This window comes from Rattus norvegicus, chromosome 1, assembly GCF_021556685.1.
Source record: "Rattus norvegicus strain SHRSP/BbbUtx chromosome 1, alternate assembly SHRSP_T2T, whole genome shotgun sequence".
NCBI classification, from domain to species: domain Eukaryota; kingdom Metazoa; phylum Chordata; class Mammalia; order Rodentia; family Muridae; genus Rattus; species Rattus norvegicus.
This window is the reverse complement of record NC_141534.1, coordinates 142,953,762-142,972,433: the sequence shown is the minus strand read 5'-3', so window position 1 is coordinate 142,972,433 and position 18,672 is coordinate 142,953,762. Positions and strand designations below refer to the sequence as shown.

The 18,672-nt window shown below is 39.2% G+C and overlaps 1 protein-coding gene across 1 annotated transcript in view; it reads right to left on the bottom strand.

Annotated features, from left to right (window-relative positions):
* Positions 1 to 18,672, bottom strand: part of Agbl1 (AGBL carboxypeptidase 1) — an 893,368-nt gene that overhangs the window by 458,458 nt on the left and 416,238 nt on the right.

Below are 18,672 nucleotides of genomic sequence, written 5' to 3'. Positions count from 1 at the left end.
TTGAACATTAGAAACAGAACCACTTGGAGGGATCAAGAACTTATACAAGCACTGAAACTATAAGGGGCCAAGCAACTACAGGTTTCAATATGTATTTGTTTCTATGTGCTGAGAGGAAATAAAGATAAGTATCCAGGAGGTTGTATTAGGAAGGAAATGTGGAAGGGACATTCAACAATCCAAGGAGAGACCAGGCACTACCTAAGTGCCTTGTTACTCTTCTATTTCTGTGATAAAGGCCATGGTCAAAAGAAACTAGGAGAGAAAAGGAATTGTTTAAGTTTAGAGTTCCATAAAACTATCAATCAGTAGGTGAAGTCAGAGCAGGAACCTGGATGCAGGAGCCAAGGCAGAGGCCATGAGGAAAGGCTGCTTACTAGTTTGCTTCTCATGACTTGCTCAGTCTACTTCCTTATAGCACTCAAAGCTACCATCAGTCCAGGTATAGCAATACCCAAAGTGATCTGGCCCCTACACATCAAACATCAATCACGAAAATGCACTAGAAGCTTACCCACAAGCCAATCTGACAAAGGTATTTTGTCAATTGTAGTTGCCTCTTCCAAGATTACTCTGGATTGTGTCAGGTTGACATAAAACTAGTAATCACAGGAAGATATTGTCAAAATGACTGGGAATCCACAAAGAGATAAAATTGAATAGGGGTGCATAGAAAAGAGCATTGCACATACAGACCAGTCTGGCTGGAACCCAACTGTCCACAGAAGAAATATATGAGAAGGAGAGAAAATATTTGAATTCCAAAAGGCTCATAGAGTTTGAATATATAATCTATACTCAGTCATTTTATTCATGGGGTCTGCATCTGGACCCAAAATATTCAATAAAACATTACAGAAAGTTCCAGAAAGTAAACTTGAATTTCCTCTGTGCCAATCACTCTGCTCAGTGGACACAAATAGAGATGTGCAGCCTCCCATCAGTTCACACATCCTCAGTCTCTCCCATCACCCATCTCTTAAACTTATGGAGGCATGTATACTTAAGATACATCTTCTTGCTATCATTCCCTAAGCAATACAATATAACACACTACATTAGATATTGGTGGTAACCAAGGCATGATTTAAAGTTCATGATAGGTTGTGTTAAGTTATATGTAAATGTGTAATTTTCTAAAAGGTACTTAAACATCCACAGATTTTGTTACAGAATTGAAGTGGATCATGAAATCACCTCCCTGAGACAGTGAGAGGCAATCATATTTGGCCAATAAACGGTGAAGTGGAGAAAGTGAATAATAAAAAGTCTGTCTTACAAAAGAGGTATTCTCTATAGGAGGGGAGACCCTTGGTCCTATAGAGGCTTAATGCCCCAGTGTAGGGGGATGCTAGAGCAGGGGGTGTGGGTGAGTGGGTGGAGGAGCACACTTGTAGAGGCAAAGGGGATGGGGAAGAAAGATGATGAGATGGGGGGTTTGTGGAGGGGAAACAGAAGAGGTGTATCATTCATAATATAAGCTCATAGTTATTAGCTCTCTTCAAGTATTTTCTCAGATAAACTATGATATTTATCATACACTGATATAGCATACAGTTGTTGCATGCTGCTCTGAGAAACAGCCTGGGCCAGTTACACAGGTTTTGTAGCTTTTACCATCCCTCCAGGAAGGCAAGTATGCTCATTTCCACAACAAAATGCACAGCAACTGAAATGGTGTGGACGACAAAGTGTATTCATGGACTCTGTTGTTTCTGAGTCCATGGTGAAGCAGAATATCACAGAGGGAAATGTGAGAAACAGAAACCTACTTTATTCATGATGGAAGAAAATGGAGACCATTGACATCAGAATCCTTACAATCACTGAGGAGGGACCAAAGACAGATAGTCCAGGCTTGCTCAACTCTCTCCAAAAGCACATTTGGCAGGACAACAAACTACTGTAAGAGGGCTGAGTAAAAATTTGACAAACACTACTTTTTATCCACAAATCCCCAAAAATCAAGATAAAACCCAGAAGCTTTTTCAGATAGCCTCATTTCTCAGTGGGTCTGAGCTGTGCTCAAGAATACTCATTGATAAGTGGATATTAGCCCAAATGCTCGAATTACCCTAGATGCACAGAACACGTGAAACTCAAAAAAAATGACCAAGATGCGAATGCTTCACTCCTTCTTTAGAAGGGAAACAAGAATACCCTTGGCAGGGAATAGGGAGGCAAAGTTTAGAACACAGGCAGAAGGAACACCCATTCAGAGACTGTCCCACATGTGGCCCACACATAAACAGCCACCAAACTAGATAAGATGGATGAAGCAAAGAAGTGCAGGTTGACAGGAACCAGATGTAGATCTCTCCTGAGAGACAAGCCAGAATATGGCAAATACATAGGCAAATGCCAGCAGCAAACCACGGAACTGAGAATGGGACCCTGTTGAAGGAATCAGAAAAAGGACTGAAAGAGCTGAAGGGGCTTGAGACCCCATATAAACAACAATGCCAACCAACCAGAGCTTCCAGGGACTAAGCCACTACCCAAAGATTATACATGGACTGACCCTGGGCTCCAACCTCATAGGTAGCAATGAATAGCCTAGTAAGGGCACCAGTGGAAAAGGAAGCCCTTGGTCCTGCCAAGACTGAACCCTCAGTGAACGGGATTCTTGGGGGAAGGTGGTAACGGGGGGAGGATGGGGAGGGGAATACCCATATAGAAAGGGAGGGGGAGGGCTTAGGGGGTTGTTGGCCTGGAAACCAGGAAAGGGTATAACATTTGAAATGTAAATAAGAAATACCCAAGTTATTAAAGATGGAGAAAAAATGTATGAATTGATGAACATTGAAGGGAGAAAGGCCTCCCTGTCTGCATAGAATCAAAGGAAATAACTCTTCTAGAAACACAAATGATTTGAAACAGAGGCAAAGTAAGTTGGCCAGTGGATTAGTATTATAACCCAAGCAAAATGTAATAGAATTTTAAACCAAATGTGTGTCAATGAAAGAAGAGATTTTAGAAAGGTGAACTTACTAAGATCTGATAAAAGATGAGATGGGTAATAGGTACTAAAAAAGTTCCTGAGTTTTTCAGACTTGATTCTTGGATACAAAGTGATACTATCTAGTAAATGGGACTTGTTTAAAATGGAAGAAGGTTCACAAGGCATTTTGCAAATGTTGTTTTGTGTTAAACAAATGTTTATTAGGAGCGAGGACTTACGCAGGGCCACACAAGTATGAATATAGCTGTTACACAGCCTTCTTTTATGAAAATGTTTCTCTGTGATAGGAGAGGGACAAGAGAATAATTTAAAAAGAAAGGAGAGTTGTCCATGACACAATAAAAGTAGAAAAGATGAAACAGGGCCTTGAGGAACAAAGAGCTTTCCAGAGGGAATGAATTTGGAACCTCTCTAAAATGTGGAAATCTGCCCTTGAAGTTTAGAGTTATCAGAATGTGGCCAAGAGGTCTTTAACAGGAAATTCTGTTCTTACAATTCTATTGGGTATGTGAGTATTACTACTTGTATTAGTCAGGTTTTCATTACCCTGACAAATGGCCTGAGATAAACAAGTTAAAAGGAATAATAATGCCTTTAAGATTACCATATCAATCTATGGCCACTGAGAGTGGGGAGGGAGAGCAGGGAGAAATATGACTTCTAAATATATTGGCCCCCACAAGTCACATCTTAACATCAGACATTTCACAATAACTCATCAAGTTACATATCCATTCATGAATTCATCCATTGATAAAATCAGATCCTTTTAATCCATTCCTTTCTAAGAACCCCACCTAGCAATGGCACACTGAAGACAAAGAAATACATAAGTCCTCAGAGACACTTTTTATACAAAAGCACACACTACATCTATGTAGAAAAGAAGAATGAGGACTGTGGCATTTGATGTCAGGTGTAATCAAAAGTTTCTCTTTTCAAAGGCCCTCTTCTCTCAGGAGGAAAGGAAATTTGAGTTTTGGATATTTTAAGTTACAATATGCATAGCAGATAAAGGAAAAGACAATCACACACACACACACACACACACACAGAGAGAGAGAGAGAGAGAGAGAGAGAGAGAGAGAGCAAAGTACCTTAAAACTTGAGAAACCAAGGGATCCTAACTTGAGTCTCACAACCAATGCTGGTTAATACTCTTCAAGATATATTCATACAAAAAATACCATGTATATTCATTGCCACATGAAAGACCAGTGATGTCAATAGATTCTCTAAGACATCCATGATCCAAAATTAAGGACCATGACACTCAAATATAGCAGTACAAAAAATTAACAATCAGTGTTTCTTGTCTAGACCTTGTCATCCATACTGTGAGAAATAACAGCCACATTAATAAACTGTGTAGATCTATGTGGAAATGTACATCAGGCGTTAAGGATCAGCATCTCCAGTTCTAACGATCATGCTGCCTAATGACAAGCCCTGACAGTTCTGAGCTGATATGGAAGTTAAATTCTCAGACAGAACAGCAAATTAGAAGTCTCTTTTAGCTAGGCATTAGAAAGAAACAAATTACTCCAGAAATAAACTGGAAGTTTTAGATTTAAACATCAGATAGGCTGAGCTAATGAAGGCTGGAGAGCATGAATCACTCTTTCTTCTTAGACTAAATATTCAAATATGCCACAGTGGTCAATAATTGAATATTTCTTACATGCTGGGCATTGCTGTTAGCAACATAAATGGATTTTTGACATTTAACCCACACAACTTTAAGATGAGACAAGAACTTAATTTTCTACATTTCCCCAAATCATGGTACATGGTAGAGTTCATACCAAAGCCCAGTTTTAGACCTTGGTTGTAACTGCAGAACCTATATTTGCTGAGCCCTAGAACTGGACAACAAGTACAGGTACAAAACAAATGGGGCCAAAGCAGCATCAACCCCTAAAGCAGTGCTCTAAGATCTCTGGATCATCTGCCAAGCCATCAATGTTCAAGACTGGGCCTGTGGTGCAGGAGCATAGGTAATCAACAGGAATTAGTCATAAATGCACAGTGCTAGTCTTCAAATCAGCCCTACTCAATTCATATCTGCGTTTTCACAGATCGGTGGTGATGGTCAGGCTCCATACTGAGTGAGGATGGAAGCTACATCTACACAAAGAAAACACATGAGTAACTGACGCAGGAGCACTTCATCTTAAACATTTGTTCACTGTTTATACATAAAAGTTTTACACACACACACACACACACACACACACACACACCACAGCTTTTGCCAAGGGACAGAGAGAAGCCATTTAAGCTTTAAATACCATGCATTCTATACAACAAGTGCTGAACTTTATTACCACCGTGTTAAAGCACATGTTGAAAACATGTCAACAGATGTGAGGAGTTATATTCCAACAACACCATATTTATAAACATTGCAATTTGAAGTTCACACCATCTTCACGTAATTGCACAATCTTTTCCTGAATTTTTTAAACCATATGCAATGCAAGAACTATTCTGAGCTCACGAGACACACTAAAATGCATGCAGTAAGATTTGGCTCAGTTTTTCAAACCTGAATACTTATTAGACCGTGTTTAAGTTTATTCTGAGATGCAGATCTATTCATTCAAAATCAGTCTTTGTTTGCTTTTGATAAATAAGAATTCAAGGGTCCTTTCAAGAAGCCTTCCAGAGTACTAAGAACATAAAGTAAGACGTTAAACAAAGAAAAGGCGATGCCTTTGTTGGGAATGGACAGGAAGGACCCTGTGTCTGACCTATGCTTTGTTATTACTTCCACTCCATGCTGAAGACACCTTTACCTTGCTACAACCTAGATTTCCCTGCTTCCCGTTCAAACTTTTCCTGTCCTAAAAGTCCTTCCAAACCAACAGAAAATCAATCCAAACTTCAAAAACTGGTTTCACCTAAGGAAACCAGTCAATAGAGATACTTTTTAGAACCTAGGCATACAAGGGAATGCTTCTTGAAACAGGATGCCATTCTTTCTCCCCTGGAGCTCTGTCCTCTTGTGTCTCTGCTAACTTAATATCATAAAAGCAACTTTCTCTAGCGCTTGCAGATTAGAAGTGTGATTTAAAGGCCTGTGCTCACAATTACTCACACACAAAACACACACAGACACACACACACACACACACACACACACACACACACACACACACGGAGAGAATAAAGACAAAACTGAGAATGTTACAGAACTTTTATTATCATAAGATTTACTGAGTAAATTTGCAGTGTGCTGTACTGGGAATATTTTAAATGTTAAGCCAAAGAAACCTGAAAGTTAATATTTCTTTTATGATATATTAACTATGTGATATTGACAGATGCAACCCTTATAAAGCCAACTATTCTTAACACAAAGTATACCTTTCTGATGTCTTCTGATTTGACCTTAAGATTAAAAACACACTCAAACTTCTTCTGTGATTCATAAGCTTCACCATGTCATCTCGTTTCAAGGTGAGGACATGCTATTTTTCCTTGTCCAATCATCTTGAATGCTGTCTTGCACCACTGAGGTTCTCTTTCTATACAAAACTCCTCATATCCCCAACAACTCAAAGAATCAAATGATACTTTGTGGGACAAGTGGACCAGGCCACCATACAGAAGAACTGGTAAGGTTGAAGCAGGTTCAAAAACCCCAGGAATTCTCAGAATTGAGAATGATAGGCATGGAACCAGGTCCCTGTCAAGTTCTACCTGTCCTGGAACATGTAACCATGACATCCTACTGAGAGGACCATGACAATCAGTCACATAACATAAAAACCTGGAGTTCTCCATGCTAATGAGGTATCTAGATAGACCCTGACTGTTTACCCAATGAGCTTCCCTTCTTGGACATTCCTCCCCACAAAAGGTATTTAATCTCTGGTTTGCCCTAAGTAAGATGCATGCATTTACATCCACCATAAAATAAAGCAGTTTGGACAATCACAGACTATCTTAAGATGTCATGAATCACTGAGAGGGAAGCCCCTTCGTCCTGTGAAGGCTTAATGAACCCTAGGTCACTGAGGCAGGAGTGGGTGGGCAGGTGGGGGAGCACTCTCATAGAGGAAAGGGGAAGGGAGGAGATGATAGGGAGCTTGTGAATGGGAAACTGGGAAGGGAGATAACATTTTAAATGTAAATAAGTAAAAGAACCAATAAAAAATAATCACTGCTGGGGAGGCCTTAGTCCTAAATCTCCCTGAGAAGGCCTTCTCTCTTTCAGCCTCTCTATACTCTCAGCACTCATTCACAATCAAACCAGATTCCACCTGCCTGGCATTTAGGGGAAGTGGGGACCTGCATTCCCACCCCTTCTCATCTCCCTTTTTTTCTCCAGAGGCATCTGGGTGCACAGGAGTTTGAGAACCACAGCATCCATTGCAGATCTCACAGTTTCTCATCCGGAAAAAATATGGGCTGGGACCCCCTATTCACAGACTACGTTTTGCCTCCTCTGAGTGGCTTGCCCTTAGTGCTCTAGCACCCCAGCGGTGAGGCAGATGTGCATCCCAACGATACAACAATACTTAACTTCTCCAGAAATCGCTTTCATCAAAAATCCATGTGCTCCACCCAGGATCAGAACCCCTTGTTGTAGGCAAGTCATAAGATTGTCTATGCACAGAGACAAAGTTCCAGGCCCAAAGTTTCTACAGCAAGTAATATGGTCTGTCTCTGCAGGGAGATCAAGGTTCAGGTCAAAGTGTCTAAAGAGCATCTCCTCCGCAAACCAACCTGACCAATTAACTAAGCCATTATCACTGGTGCCTTACAGATTAACTTACCCTTCTAACCAATCTCTTCTCTCTCTCCACCCGAGTCTAAGAACTTTTATTATGCCCACAATTTTCTGCTCCTCCCTCAAGACTATTGACCATGTAGCTATGGCCCATTATTTCCTGCTTGAATCTTACTATTTTCCTAGAAGAGAAATTATATGTCATCAGAAACCCTTATCACCTTCATAATAATGTGTTGCTTTTTCATGCTAGAACTTATCTGTCTTCTCTACTATCCTGGGTTTACTTCACAGCAGAATGTCAGCATTTCATAAACATCTGTTGGGTGAATAGATTCTAATCACTGCATTATAAACAACCTGTCACAAAACAATAACTTGCACTCACACTCTTCTAGAATGCTATTGTTTTCTTGAGCTGAGGTGCAACAGACTGTTATCAGTTCAGTGAAGAATTAGTCAGACTCATCAATATATCAGCATGTACCTTGCTTAGAATGTTTTGGCGGGGTTACTTAACAGTTCTCTGCTGGCTACATCGTACCTGGCCTCCAATATTCTCTTTGCTTCTCCTTAAGGAACTCTCTAAGAAAACTGATGTTGGAAGTCTTTGGGCCAACAGTTTGTTGCCATTAACAGGAATGAACTCACAAATATGGCACTTCTGAGTGACGTTTAGTAATATTAGAGGAATCTAGGGAACTTCTTCAAACATGTTCAATAATTCCAGGTGATTCTTATCTGACCTCACAGATAGCTTTCAAAGGTCCTCAAGAGTAGCTCTCTAAAGTCCACTGTGGTTGAGCTGCAGATTTTGAAGAGAATAGATTCATCAGGGTTACCAGACATTCTTGATAAGACATAGTATATGTTGGTAATGAGCTACTCTTCAAGATGCCTAACTTACCAGATCCAGTGTGCAAAACTGAAGCAGTGTTTTTGCTGGATAACTCATATCAAAATGTCAGCTAAGCAAACCAGTTGCTGCCTCAAATCAATTCCTTCCTAAGGAATACTGGAGGGACAAGGAAAGCTAAGCTAAGTAACCACAGCCATGCTTCTGATTCATTCAGATTACCTTGGGATTGGGGATTTAGCTTAGTGGTAGAGCGCTTGTCTAGTAAGCACAAGGCCCTGGGTTCGGTCCTCAGTTTGGGGGGCAGTTGGGTGGCGGGCAGACAAAGTAACAGATTACCTGACAAGCTGGGGCATCAATAAGGTTTATTTGCTTGCTTTTATCTAATTAACAAGTGGCACAGGACCTTACAGACACATGTCACAATAACTGTCCCTGCGGATACGCGGATGAAGATGATTTCAGTACTTCTTCCTCCTTGTCCCCACCCCATACATTTCTTTCTACCTCTCAAACTCTCTCAAAAGTCACACAAAATCTGGATGGCTTCCTCCTCTCTTCTCAGTTTCTGCTCACAGTTTCTGTGAAAGTGTATGTGTTCTTACAATTACAGGATCTCAATTACACACACTTGCTACTTGCTGCAGGGGACAGAAAGTGTTCTTCCTCTTGTGACAGCTGCAAAAACCAGATGTTGTTCTTGCAGGCTGCGGTTAGCTAGGCTAGCAGATGAAAAAAAAATGCTCTTCACAGAGACACTTCAGGAGAATGAGGTAAACAAACTTATTCTTCAGCCTTTGGATCAGCAGGTCCTCGTTAACCTGATTGGAAATGCTCTTTAAAGTAAGACTGGAAAGTCAGGAGGAAGTTGTCTCAAGAACATTCCATGGAATAATGACGGCTTCCTCTCTGAATAACATAGCAAGACAGTCCACTTCTTCAAATCATACGACAGCATCCGGGATGAACTGGGATACATTCAAGCTGCATCTGCATCAGTGAGCAGTAATTGCAGGGATGTAGAAGTTTGTTTATTTTAACTGCTGCATGTTTATATCACAGAAGCCAGTGAGACTTTTCTGTAATCACTGTGGGGATGCACTTGAACCATTCCATCTGCCCAGTTCTTCCCATTGTGTTCCTGAGCCAGGGACAACAGGCAGCGATTGGGCAGAATTAAACAGTCATCAACTCTTCGCCCCTCCTTTTTTGGGACAAATTACAATCCCAAAACAGAGAGAAGGTACTGTGGCTTCTGATGAGGCTTTCGTTGGAACAGTGCAAACTATATAAAATAAAATGGTCAACAGAACTCAGACCTCAAAGGAAACGCATGATAGGTTCTCACTAATAAGTGGATATTGGCAAAAAAAAAAAAGTACAGAATATCCAAGATACAGTCCACAGAACTCACAAAGGTCAACAAATGGAAGGGCCCAAGTGAGGACGCCTCAGTTCCACGTGGGAGGGAGAAGAAATCAACCACATGTGGGAAGGAGGGAGAGACAGGGGAGCAAAAGTGGATTGGGATTGGGGGAGAGGGGTACATGATCTGGCATTCGGTGGAGAAAAACACTGAAGTCCCGAGGCCCAGCCAGAAGAATGTAAACAGGTGATCTCGGGAGGAAGGAGGTTGGGAAGACCCTTGAGAATGAGTCAGAGACCTCGGAAGTGAGAGACTCAGAGTGGGGACCCTAGATGAAATGACCTACAGTGGTGATGTGGAACTTATTGAATCCACCTCCAGCAGAAAGACAGGGCATCAAGTGAGGGATGGGATGGCTATCCCACAGTCAAAGTGCTGGCCCATAATACTTCCTATCTGAAAGAAATGCAGGGATGGACATGGAGAAGATCCCAAGGAAAAGAAGGTCCTGCAACAGGCCCAAAGTGGGTTCCAGCTTAATGAGAGGCCCCAAGACCTGACACCATTACTGAAGCTATGGGGCATTCACATAAAAGGGGCCTACCATGACTGCTCTCCAAGAGACCCAACAAGCAGCTGAAAGGGTCATATGCAGATATGTGCATCCAACATATGAACAGAAGCTGCTGACCCCTCTGGTTGAATTAGGGGAAAGCTGGAGGAAGCTGAGGAGGAGGGCAACCCTATAGTCTCAATTAACTTGGATTCCTGAGATCTCTTAGACATTGAATCACCAACCAGACAGCATACATCAGCTGAGATGAGGCCTCAAACACATATACAGCAGAGGACTTCCAGGTTTGGGTTCAGTCAGAGAAGATGCATCTAACCCTCAAGGGACTGGAGGCCCCAGTAAGTTTAGAGGTCTGGTGGGATGAGTGGGTGGGGAGATCCTTGTGGAGACGGGGAACTTTCAGAGTGTGCCAGGAGGAGGTATGGAATGTACCTAGGGGGTTGGACTGAGAGGAGAATGAAATGTGTAGTGATAAATAAATAAATAAATAAATAAATAAATAAATAAATAAATAGGAGAAAGAAAAGAAACAGCAAAGCAATGTGGTATAAAAGGTTCCTCTATTGCTCGGAGCTAACCACCAGACTGAGCTCAGAAACCTTGGTGGGAGACCTGACAGAAGGACTGGAGGAGCTGAGGGGGATTGCAGCCCCATAGGAACAACATCAGCTGGCTGGACCACCTAATGCTCCTAGAGACTAGACTGCCAATGACAACCAAGGATCGTACAAGGAGGGACCCATGTCTCCAGATACATAGGGAGCAGAGGATCACCTTGCCTGCCCACAACAGGAGGGTAGGCCCTTTGTCCCAGGTAACTTGATACCCCAGTATTGGGGAATGCTGAAACAGTGGGACAGAAGAATGTTTGAAGTTGGCGGACCACACTCATGCAAACAAAGAGTAGGGGGGGGCAGATAGGGGCTGGGGGGCTGGTGGAGAGCTAATGGGGAAGTGGAATATCATGGATAGGGGGAGGGCTTGTTGGAGGGGGTTACCAGGAAGTGGGTTATCATTTGATGTGTAAACGAATGGGATGATTAATTTAAAAAATAAAGTAAAATCACAGTAATCTTCCTGTCTCCCTTCAAAACTATAATTACTAGACTATATCACCATGACCAGCTCATGATTTTTTTTTCTTGACTCTATGGAGCTACTGTGGGTGTCATAGATCATAGCTAAATCCATGCCCATAGACACAACATAGGTAAAGTATGCCAGCAGCAACCACTGGGAACAGAAACGCTCTTCTTCCTTCCCTCTGCTTATTCTACATGGTGACACAAACCAAAGCAAAGTTTCTTGGCATTGCTTTCCAATATTTAAAAACAGAGTTTAGGCAGGGTTTTAGAGCATTTTTCTTTTAGTTTAGAGATCAAAAGTCACCATGTAAAATAGAAGGAGAAAAGAGTTCATTCTGAATAGATTATGGAATGTTAGCAGTTTTTAAAAAATAATGTAGAGTTAATCCTTCTGAGGGATTGGATATTTATTGCACATTGGACTGGCACCTGCAGGTATACTCCTGGGAATAATGCAGGGCAGAAGACATCAATCTTCGTGACTCTGAGTAGGAGTCGATAATAATAATAATTAATAACCATTTGCACTCTCTAGCTCCCTTCAACTGGGATCTCAGAATATTTCACTAACACAAATTCATTAAGCCTCATGCTACACCTGGGCATTCAGAAAGTGCTTGAAGGTTAGCCCTGTTATTATTTTATATTCGTATTGCCTCTTTCCTCTAAGGAGCTGAAAAGGATTATAAACAGATTGCCAAAGTAGGTTAACTCAGTGTAGTGATGGGTCAGAATGTATCAATTCTCTCTCCTTAGCATGAGAGATGCTAGACTGAGAAGAATGGCCATGGCTACAAACAACATAGCATGGGGTGGATTTACTCTAAATGCGCCTGTGCATTGCTTTTTCCCCATCAGTATTGAACATGCCTAGAGGCAAAAATGACTTTCTTTCTTGATTCTACATCTCAGCTGTATAAAATATATCATTCAGTAAAGTCTTAAAACAAAGACTATTTTTCAGACATGCCAAATGGGAATTTCAACTAGAGTGACCAATGAACCAGATGACCCCTGGCATTCTATCCTGGTTTAAGATGATAGGTTTGTAGAACATGCAAAATATAAGGTACAGGCATGCAATTCTCTTGGCCATTTATTGCTTATGTGAAACCAAATCAAATATGCCTTAAGGCTCAGAAGATAAAGTTATTATGAGAACTAGGCTGTCTGAATCCAGGTGGTCTAGAAATTCAGATCTGGGAATTACTGATGTAAATTTTATCGTCAGATATATAACAAAAAACTATGTGACTTGGAGCAAGACACATGACCTCAATATGCTTTGACTTCCTGACTCACCGTATACTATCATCTAAGTTACCTAGCTACATCTTCAATGAAAGCTAGGGAACAGTTATGCATTAAATGAAAAGCCAAGGAAGTATATAATAATAATAATAATAATAATAATAATAATAATAATAATAAAAGTATTTGATGAACGGAGGTTTTCGCTTTGTGAAATCTACAAAGAAGTCATCTAAAGGTATCAAAGAACCAATTCAGAGTGACCAATTTTTGACTATTGCTTTCTAACTCTCTATCTATCCTTCGGTACAAGTTTAGTCTCATAGATATTATTTTACTCCTTGTTTTATGCCCTTTTTCTTCTTCCTCCTTCATCATGGACCCTCTTTTCTGATTGAAAATTCCCACCTGTGAAAAATAGTCACCAGCATTAAATAGCAGAAAAGTAAGTCAGGAAGGCCCTTGTAGGACTTTGCATTACAGCAAGCTTCAAAGCTCTTAAAAGGGTGGACAAAGTCATTCACAGCTATCCTAGGTATCAATCAGACTATACTGGGTACACTTAACAAATATATAGAACCTTTTGGACCTTATACCCTTTCCCCAATGTTATTCCCTTAGCCTTTTGACCTCCAGCTATTAAAATCCCATGTAGTCTTTCAAGCTTCTCTCTGTCTTGTATCTTTCAAGAGAGTACTGTCTTTTCCTCCTCTCTCCTTTAATCTACAAGAGACGATATCCCAGACTATTCCCTCTCTTATGTGAGTTTATTCATGTGTATGTGTAAGTTTTATTTCTTTCTACTACTAAGGAATTTTTTTTTCTTTTTTTTTTTTTTTTATTAACTTGAGTATTTCTTATATACATTTCGAGTGTTATTCCCTTTCCCGGTTTCCGGGCAAACATCCCCCTCCCCCCTCCCCTTCCTTATGGGTGTTCCCCTCCCAACCCTCCCACCATTGCCGCCCTCCCCCCATAGACTAGTTCACTAAGGAATTTTTAAAAGAATATCATCATGTTCGTCTTTATATAGTACCAAAGAGCATATATTCAGTGTTTAACAAGTTCTTCCAAATTACAGTAGAATTGAATCATTTCTGGCACAAGTTCTCTTAATAAGATCCTCACCATAAATCTCTATTAGCCTGAAAAAGACAACTAGAATCCTGAACCCTAGCATGGGGATTCAAAAGGTAAAGCATTTTGAATGCTGGTAATATAATAGATATATAAGTCTAATCAAAAAGGTACTTAGTGAATCAAACCTTCCATTCTCTCTGTTATATAACAGTTATCCCATTGTTTTCCTTTCAGTGCCAAGATCACCTAAAATCTCAGTTAGTGTCAACCCCAATTGTCATATGATTTCTTACCTATAGTCTAACAATACATAACAAGCCCGATGAAATGTACTGCACTCACCCAGGGCAGGCACTCCAGCATTAAGAAAAGAAACTAAGCAAAGTCTTGACTCCAAATTCCCATATGGGAAAAGATGTTGAGGATGCCCACAGGACAGGCAAATGTTGGCCACATTAGTGTCCATTTCCCAGAGTGAGGTATCTTTTTTTCACTAAGACCCAAACCACAGCAAGGTCATGTCACAAATGTGAACACCACAATTTGGAAAATTCATAAGACCAAATAAATCGTTTTTTTATTTCCGTGACAAAATTCTTACTACACATTAAAAATAATGGCTCATGAGAATAGTTTTGGTATGAGGGAAAAATACAAATTAAGTAAGCTATACTATGTGATCTTTTAAAAATACCAGATAAATAATATACATATTATATACTTACAAAAGAATGGAAGTTTAGAAACTTAAACTTTAACAATGTTCAACTCACAGAAATAATCTATAAGCACTTTTTCCTTATGTTTTCTGTACATATTTTTAACTTTAATTTTTATCAAAAATCAAAGCTAATATATTAGAGATATATGATCTACTCATGGATGATAGAAAATAGGTAACTTGATAGATAGGGAGATACATAGATGATAGATAGAAAATAGAAAGATAGATAGATAGATAGATAGATAGATAGATAGATAGATAGATAGATAGATAGATAGATAGATAGATGGATATATGGATAGATAAATACATAGATAGATATCTTTCTAATACCTAACTAAAACTTGTCCTCTGTCTTATCTCATTGCTACCTTGAATGTATCTGTTCTGGCCACAGACCTTACATTCAAACTTCTCTGCCCTTGATTTTTCCCATTCTCTGATATGGTGCTCCGAATATCAAGAAAGAACATCTTCATATTAAGAGAATTGGCTGAAACCTAAATGCTGCAAAGTCAGACTAGTGTTCATTAAAAAAGACTAGCAAAGTAATTGTAATGGTATTTTATATGATGTGTGAACAATAAAATGTTCAAGATTATACATTATTCACCTTTTTATAAACATAGCTATTTATAAAATGGTGGAAAAATCCATTAAAATATTATCTGTGATTAAATTTTGGTGTCAGAATAGTGAATTATTTTTATTTTATTATTTTTGCCAATCTATATTTCCTAAATGTTCTCAATTAGCATTTTTTCCAATTAGAATATTTATAATCAGATAAAATAAAATTTAACAAATCACAGTAATAATGGGTCTCTTAATTAGCTGTAAAATTGCTTAATGTTAGGAAATGTTCCACTTAAAACAATTGTTTAATGTCAAGGAAGACATTTTCCTCCCACAGTAGCTGGAGTACAGAAAGAAATCAGTGTACACTTATTGAATAAATTAATCAATGAATGAAACTATCAATTGACTAGCCAGTCACATGTATTGAAGAGGACACTCTACCCTAAGCTCATAAGAGCACAGAGATTTTAAGCCTTAGCCAGGTATCGTAATCAGCAAAGCTCAGCAACTCTGCACTTGTTCTTTCTATACAAACATTTCAGTGATCTATAAGGCTTTCTAAAGCTGCCAGAATTGTGTGCCAGGCACTTAGTGACAAAAACGACAGGCTGATTCATACCCAATCTATGGCAATGATTCTAAAATGATGCTGTTACTGGAGTTGGGCTCTGTATAGAACCTCTTGCTCTCTGGATTTTCAATATTAATACCAAGAGCATTACAATGGGGGAAAGACAGTTCCATCAGTGAAGTATTCGCTAAACTGGCTATCCACTTAAAAAGGACAAGAACAGAACCCGGATCTTTGATCACAAACACAGAAAGGATTAGAGTTAAATAAGGACCAGAAATATTAGAAGTGCATATATATATAAAAAGGCTTCCAGGCATCAATTTGAACTGTGGGTTGTGGGGCTATGACTCTGAAACACAGACATTGAAAGCAAAAACACATTATACCAATCTAAAAAGCTTCTGCAATGCAAAGGAATTGTTTAACGAAAGGGAAAAACATCCAATATAAGAACACATTTATATGCTATATATCCATTAATGGGTCAATATTAGATATTTTTAAGAAATTCAAGAAAATCAATATTATGACAAAACAGACAAATTTTTAATAATTCAATAATATAAATAGTAATCAAAAGAGAACATAAAATAGGTCAAAATATATGTTTAAAAAAGTTATTCAACATTGCTAATCATCTAAAAATTTCAAATTAAAACCACAGTGAAATATCACCTCATACCTTGTAGACTATTATCAAATAGAGAAATGTGTGTGTGTGTACATAGTGAACATTATATATATAATATATACATATATATATATGTAATGCAATCAGTTCATCTGAAAGATGTTTGAATTTTTCACAATATTCAAGCCAAGACATGGAAGGAATACTAAATAAACTGCAATGCATATAATACATACATACACTGTGACAGCATTCAGCCTTGGTAAAGGAGGTAATCCTGTCATTTAAGACAACATAAACAAACTGGAGAGCAAGTAGAGTGAAAATGAATGACACACAAGTGGACAGTACTGCCTGATACAATGTATGTTCTCTCAAAAAGCCACACACAGAAACAGAGTATACAATGAGAGCTGCATCAGCACGGGTGCCTGTAGCAATAATAATGCACTGTATTCTCGAAAGTCCTGTATAGGGTGGGTCTTGAATGTTCTCAGCAGAAAAAAATAACCATCTGAGCTGTTGGATATGTTAATTAGTTTGATTGGGTTAATAGCTTCACAGTGAATACAGACTATAAGACATCACATTGTGCACAATAAATACATGGAGTTTTGTCAATTATATACCATTAAAGAAAAAAAATCAATCACAATTCTGTCTTCCCTGCTTCATGTAGCAAAAAAGAAAAAAATAGATTTGAGGAAATGAGATGAAAATCTGTTTCCATTCATTTTGAATATTGATAACCCATCTTTCCTAATTTCTCCACACCCCTTCACAGTTAATGCACAAAACACCCTTTATATACTGTGATCACTTGATTATTAGCTAAGAAATGCTAGTGGTACCAAAAAGGGCCATAAATATTATCACAATTGAAAGCAGCAAGGACATAGGGTATTATTAGTGACTGTTTATCCAACATCAGGAGAGCTCAGAATGGAAGCGCCATTTTGAAAGCCCAGCAAGGGCTCATAATGAGAACACGAAGGACTCTTCAGCACACCCAAGAAATGAGTTAGTACTTGGAAAAAGAGAGACAAGAGTTAAATCTGGAGTATACACAGGTGTGTCCAGGTTCACCTCTGGAGAAAATAGATGTACCCTGTACATGATCCAGAAGCAAAATGAGGAAGCCACACATCTTCAGTACAGATTATGACCATCAGGTCTGCAAACTACTGGCAGCTGTGCCACTTAATTCTCAAGATCCGTTAACAGCTTTGGCATGCTGAGAATTTAGGGATTTCTCAGAGTTGCAAGACTTTCATTCTGAAAGTCAGGACTCGCAAGGTGTGACTAAAGATACAGTTTATGAGCCATTAGTAAAACTTAACGAAGGCCCCAGGTGTCTTTCTTCCTCTGCGACAGGTGGAAAAACTTACGTGCAATATTTGTCCAAGACCTCAGTATGAAATACCGAAATACCTCACAGGTAGTAAATTCTCCATGATGGCTCCGACCACATCCTTATTTCAGAGGTATATAGTATAAATGGTATAGAAATACTGGTTAATGCAACAAAGGAATATTTGTAAAGGGGTATAAATTAGCAGAATGATGTAGTAAAGAAATAAGTATTAAAGTCTCTTGGAGTCAGAAAAGAATATCAAGGTGCTACAGCTGACACTAGGACTTGAAGGGGTCTCCTTAAGCATGAGACGGCTGCTAGAAAGAGAGTGGGCACCCACTCATTACTCCTTCATGCAGACACTACTGCGCATGCAGTACAGAGTATCTCAACACCTTCCACCCAACCAGAAGGTTTTTTAACCAGAGAAAGGTTCAGAAAAAGTCATGTGCTTACATAATTTACCATTTGAATCCAATCTATCTAGATCCTTTGTGTATTTTCTCAACACGCAAATGACACAAACTTTTGGAATATATGCATCCTGAACCCTTATTTTATATTACATTTATCTCGTCGTATTATTCAACTGCTCAAGCTGGAGCAATTGTAACTGATTGTCTATGAAACAGGAAGACCACCCATCTAAGATATTACGTGGCCTCTGGGAAGTGAGGAGGGTTTGTGTGTTTGTCATGCAAGAGATTCTGTGGTAGTAGCTTGATCACTATGAAGTAACTGCCAACACAGGCATGAAAGAAATAAATAAGGCAGTGAAAAGTATAGCTGTGGGAATTTCTGCCATAAAAAGAGATGAAATTTTTTGCAAAGGGGAAAAATGATGCACTGAAGAGTAAAGGAAGGTACTGAAAAAAATGTTGATAAATACAGGTGCATA